The sequence below is a fragment of the Mastomys coucha genome, unplaced genomic scaffold (assembly GCF_008632895.1).
Source record: "Mastomys coucha isolate ucsf_1 unplaced genomic scaffold, UCSF_Mcou_1 pScaffold22, whole genome shotgun sequence".
Lineage (NCBI taxonomy): Eukaryota > Metazoa > Chordata > Mammalia > Rodentia > Muridae > Mastomys > Mastomys coucha.
In genome coordinates, this window is record NW_022196905.1 from 230,870,552 (window position 1) to 230,876,389 (window position 5,838).

The 5,838-nt window shown below is 49.7% G+C and overlaps 1 long non-coding RNA gene across 2 annotated transcripts; it reads left to right on the forward strand.

Moving 5' to 3' along the window:
- Positions 1 to 651: 651 nt before the first annotated feature.
- On the forward strand, positions 652 to 3,880 carry LOC116069865. 2 transcript variants are annotated; one of them, XR_004110183.1, is made up of 4 exons: positions 652 to 1,204; positions 2,453 to 2,543; positions 3,117 to 3,207; positions 3,399 to 3,880. It is a non-coding gene; the product is annotated as an uncharacterized LOC116069865 (long non-coding RNA). The 2 variants fall into 2 exon arrangements; XR_004110182.1 differs by having other exon boundaries at positions 3,404 to 3,880.
- Positions 3,881 to 5,838: the final 1,958 nt, after the last annotated feature.

Genomic DNA, 5,838 nt, shown 5'->3' on the forward strand with positions numbered 1-5,838 from the left:
GATCTGTAATAAACTTCAAAAGGACACCTTTGACATTTTAGATAACTTGCAAATGATGATGCGGGCGATCTTTTGCCACTACAAAGAAAGAACAAAAGAACCGACATGAAAGAGAAATCAATAAACATATGGCAATTAATAAAACATTTTCTATGAATACCCTACAAAGAGTTTTACAACGGTATAAAAACCCAACAGTTGTTTCAATGTGGATTTAAGAAGTCTCAGCTGGCATATTAAGACATCTGCACTGGGCAGCACACGGGAAGGCACAGAAAAACAGGGGCCATGGTTGGGCTTGTAAATCCATCAGATGAGAAGGTGCCATCAACAGAGATAGCTAGGAAAGAGGCCAAGAAAGGATGCTCTTACTCTATCTGCAGGAATGAAGAGAAGAAGGGGAGGGGGCTGTCAGCCGCCCAGAGCCCCTTGTGGACTAGCCCTTTGGAAATCGGGCTGAACTTGAGCTATGTGCTCACAGCTCCGTTCTGCAGCCCACCTGGGAATTTGAGCTTCTCACAGGAGCGGGCCTGGGGCCAGCACAGGGTTCCTTGGCAGAAAAATTGTGTAACTGATGCTATGCGTGCCAATCCCCAGAAAAGAGTGGAACTTCTGACTTCTGAAGTGCCTCTTCGTTCTCACGGGCAGAGTTCAATTCTCACCTCCCTCAGCCCAGTAATCGGACGCTTTCCACCTCTTTGCCCTCAGTTTCCATTTCTGTGCAATGCTGCCTGTCCAGGCTTCCTGTCAGCCTCCCCAACACTTGTGCGAAGCTCAGAGGTGCACGCTCTCGGGAAGTAGTGGGGAGTAGAACCCACTCCCGGCCTGCATAGACTGGGCCTTGCAGTCTGTTTGTCTGCACCCCACCCCCATTCTTTTTCCCTTGGTGGGCTTTGTGGATTCCATTGCAGTGGGAACAACTGGGCTTTCTACCCTTTGTGCATCTGGGAGCTTCCACGTGTGCCTTCTGCGGACCAGAGCTGGGTGGAGACTCTCGAGAGGCTGTGGCTGGTGGCCCTGGCACCATGCATTTCCCAGAGTTGTAAGGCTCTAGCTGGTACTAGAACTCCAGAGGCTGTTCAACAAAAGCACCTTGTCAATGGGACACACAGGAAGTAGCAGCGGAAACAGGACGGAAGATGGCAGAGAACAAGGCAGATCCAAGGAGACATACTCTACTCTGAAGTATGTTCCATGTTCTCAGGTATGCTACTAGGTGGATTCAGCTGCAGGCTTTCTCTCTCTCTCTCTGTGTGTGTGTCTCTCTCTGTGTGCACATGCATGCGTCTATTTGAGAATTTTTTCATGTGATTGCATATATTTTATAGTCACATGGAGCAAGAAGAGAGAAATATTTGATCCCTGGGTCTTGAATGACCTTGATTAACTTTTCACCACCCTGGTAACTTAGTTTCCCTATCTGTAAAATGGGTGATATAGCACTACCATCCTAACTGTAAAATCATGTGCTCATAGCCCACAGTTTAGGGAGAGACCTCAAAGTCAGGACGTGGTAGGTGTCCTCTACTCAGTGACAGGCAGTTGGTGGCCCAGCCCTTGGAGGGGAAGATGGGCTTTTGGATTCAACTTCTCATGTACCTGTCCTTTCATTTCTTGTCCTCAACGCACAAAATTCCACCCACTCCCTCCAGTCCAAATTCTCCAAGTGCAAGGTGATAGAGACCATCTGCCTCCATCAGTTTTTGCCTGTTGGTGCCTCCCAAACAGCTGTAGTAAGTGACATGTGACTGGTTCTGGCTTGAACACCTCCAGGTGGGAGAGCTCACCCCGTTCTCTGGCAGGCTGCCCTGTCTTGGCAGCGGCAATGGTGGAAAGTGCTTCCCGATCCCGGGTGGAAACCATTCTCTTGGCCTGAAGGTTCTCAGTCTCAGCTGCAACTCAACACCAGCTCCTCTGATGGGGGGAGGGGTTCTGGGCTGGTTGTGCCGGGGATTGAACCCAGCGTCTTGCATCTGCTAGGCAAGCGCTCTAGCACTGAGCTCCAACCTCAACTCTGGGTAGGTGATAAAGCATCTTAGTGATTACAGTGTCCAGGCAAACTGAGATGCTGGCCTCTCTGTGAGTCAGCTCAGGGTCCTCTGGGCAGGAAGGAGAGCCCCCGAGAAGAGGCCCTGTTCTTGAGAACAACAAACAGTACGCCTGGCGTAAAGAGGCCCTGCGCTGAGGCTTGTATTGGTTCCCCTTGTTCCCGGCTACCAGGAAGTCACCAGGATGTTTGTGACACTACAGCTCCATGCCCTGTAGCCACCGATCACAATCATGAGACGGGGCCCCATGACATGACATTTTTATTGACCCCACTGTCCCTGGATTTTTTTGTGGAGTTCTGTCAGACAGAGGGCAATGACATTGGTGTCCGGAAATCCTGGTCTGCACCTTGGACTCACTGTACTTCATTACGTGTTCATCGCTTAATGTTTTTGTGCTCAAGGTTCTTCATCTAGAAAGTGGGAGTGATCACATCTACTAGAAGGAAAGATATTCGTAGGAAGAGAACTGAGGAGTGCAAAGTACACATCTGGGTATGTTGATGCACAGTGGCCAGTACTGTACTTAGGAGGGAGATGGGCAGGACTATCCTGAGTTCGAGGTTAGCCTGGGCTACCTGGTGAGACCTTGTCTCATTCTTTCCTTTCTTCCCTTGCACCTTTCCTCCCTCTCTCCCTCCTTCTCATTCTTACCCAGAGGAAGGGAACAGGTTTGGGAAGACTCTCCTCTCTTCAGAGACTCTGAATTCCTGCTCTGTACTCTGAAGCCAGCTCTCTGCCACACAGGAGAGAAGGAGAGGCCCTGGAAGGGGAGCTGCAGGCTTTGTTCCCGTACCAGTGGTCATCTAGAACTGGGCTGGAGGGGTCATGCTGGGAAATCCTTCCTTCTGTGCTTTGTGAAGACCCCAGGTGACCATCCACTCACTGTCACACTGAGGTTGAAATGACCTGTTCCCCATTGATCAATGTGCATCTTTCTAACCATGTCCCACCTCAGCCATCGCTCTTTAATCATCCGAATCCCCCCTCCCATCCTTGAGCACTCTTCCCATGTTGCTACGTTTCCTAATAGGTCAGTGAGATTTAGATTGCCAACCTCTTTTCCAGGTGAGAACACAGGCCAAGCATCCCAGAATAGCTTGTCTACAGCCCCAAACACAGTACAGGATCAGCTGGATCCAGCCACTCTGCTGGCATGGTAAGTAGAAGTACAATAGTCCTCAAATTCCTAACTGTTGGTCCACACGGCCTGTCCATCTCCCTGCCATGGAAAAAGTGGGACCTTCTGCTTTTAGGGTAGTTACTGATTAAGTCACTCTGATTTTACCCAACGGAGAGTACCCTGGGGAAAGCCCAGTGAGGACAGATGTCTTAAAAGCGTGTGTTCAGTACAGATGGTGAAAGTCACCATGTGTCCTTCAACATGAAGAGACTGCAGTCTGACGGAATTGCACAAGACTGGAAAAGCTTGAGGCATCAGACGAGACCCAGTGCCAGCCAACCAGCCCATAGAGACCTTGAACTCAAGTTTCGGACCCAGTTAACCTCTCTCTATCCTGTGGGCTCAAGGGAACTCTGAGATGACTCATCTGTGAGGTGTCAAGCTTCTCCACTGTATGACTTGATACACATCGCGTTTCAACTAAAGAGCACACAACCTCCACATACAGGCACGGATTACCATGCCCAGACCCTTTCCACCGCCCAACCCACCTAACAGGAGCCCTCAGCCTAGGAAGACCACAGTGGGCAGACCCAAGGACAGGGTTATCTGGGGTGACTCCTTACTTCGGCAGTAATGTCTTGGTTAGAATTCAGGGAAATTAACTTTCCATATAAAATTCAATTTAAGTAAATTATTAGAAGAAGAAGCCCCGCCTCCCTCCCTCTGTCCAAAGGGAGAGCACTCCCTTCCCACCCACCACTCACCAACCCCCCCTCCCTGCTTCAGCCTGTGAATTAAAGATCAAGGCTGTGGCCTGTGATTAGTGTTACCAGGAGAGAAGCTTTTGTAAATTTCATAGGCTTTAAGATCCTCCTCCACTTAATAAGTTTACTTTTCCAAGGTATCTTGATTCTGCACAGTTCCTGCTTTGGGGCAAGACTCTGAGCTAATTGGCCGCTGCTCAGCCCCTGGGCGCTGCTTTTAGAGAGGGAAGCACAGGAAAGGAGCCACTTGCCACCATTTATGAGCTGCCCTGGGTGTCCGGCCACCCCTTGGGAGCAAAGGTGTCTGAGGACTGGAAGGGCAAAGTGGCTGAGCTGGGTCTGGGTCCTCATGTGCAGCAAGTATCAGGGCCTCAGATGTGCTGGAAGAGAAACAAGGAGAACATACGGAGGACAGGCATCCAGGAGCAGGAGCGGCTGACACCGAGGCAGCCCACCTCCTCTTTGGTTTGGACTTCCCTGCCTCACTCCTTGCTTAAACACCTCTCTGCTTCAGGGCATATGCCTGGCTGTGAGCAAGCACATACTCACACTACAGTTTGCTGAGTGTTAATACCAGAGAACTGTCTCCACAAACAAGAAGAGATTTACTGATTAAAATACCACACCCTGGGGCTGGAGATGGCTCAGCAGTTAAGAGCACTGGCTGCTCTTTTAGAGGTCCTGAGTTCAATTCCTAGCAACCGAATGGTGGCTCACAACTCATATATAAAATAAATAAATCTTAAAAAACAAACAAACCACACCCCAAACACACATATATGATTGCACACATAAACTGCTAGGTCCCCAGAGAACATGTCCCTGGTGCTCCTACAGGGACCCCTGCCCTCCTGGGGTGCTCTCTTTGGGCTTCTGACTTCCAGTCTCATCTCCTCACTGACTCCTTGGGTTCCTTCCCCAGCCAATTGCTTGCCTCTATCTTTTCTCAGCCAGACTTGGGAAAAGCCAGACTAAGCCCTCTTTTCCCAACTCAAGCCTGTTTCAGACATCACGAATCAATCCCACTCTTTTGTCTCTTGGGCTCAGGACATAGAATCCTATAGTTACTGAGCTCTAGAAAGCCATACTTAATCACCCCCCTCACCCCCAAGCAATGACCTTAAATCTCAAATCCCACAGCCCGAGTCTGCTCTTATCTCCTGGGGTCCACCGTGCCTGCCTAGACCCAGTGCTATAAAAGAGTCACTTCAGCAGAAAGGCCGATCACCCCATGTTAAGAGTGACCACATAACACCGAAGGGTAGCTGGTAGATATTAGCATTCACTCCATATGAGCAGCTGACCCAGGCAAAAGACACAGAACACTATGACTACATCTTGTAACAAGCTGCCATATATTCTCTTCACCAGATCACACATTGGAACAGTGAGGCACAGAGAACTCAAGTCACTTGTCAAAAGTCACACAGTGTGCTGTGATGGAACCCAGCTATTACCAAACAATAGGACTTTTTAAGCCATGAGATAACACAGCTTGGCACACAGCCTGGAGGGTCTGCACCACAGAGCCCATCCTTTTGACTGGGTCAAGAACCTTACAGAGGTCAATGGTCTCTTGTGTAGCTGGCCAGAGATATGGGGTGTCAATTCCCCAGGTCCTGATACTGTATTTTTGATTAGTACTTGAAACCCACGGTCCTGTCATCATACCAGTCCCAGATTCCCAAGTGGCTGACTAGCCGGCCACAGGCCACTCTTAGGTTCAACACTCATGGAAGGGCTCCTTTTGAAAAGAACCCACTGAGCTCCACATTATTTTATCTGCAAGTGGAAGGAGAGGATGTTTCTTTGCCTCAGATCTCTCCAGCTCTCTCCAAAGGCTCTTAGTAGGGCTGCCCACGAGCAGAAAAAATGGAGGGAGGTGCATAGCAGCTGGCCC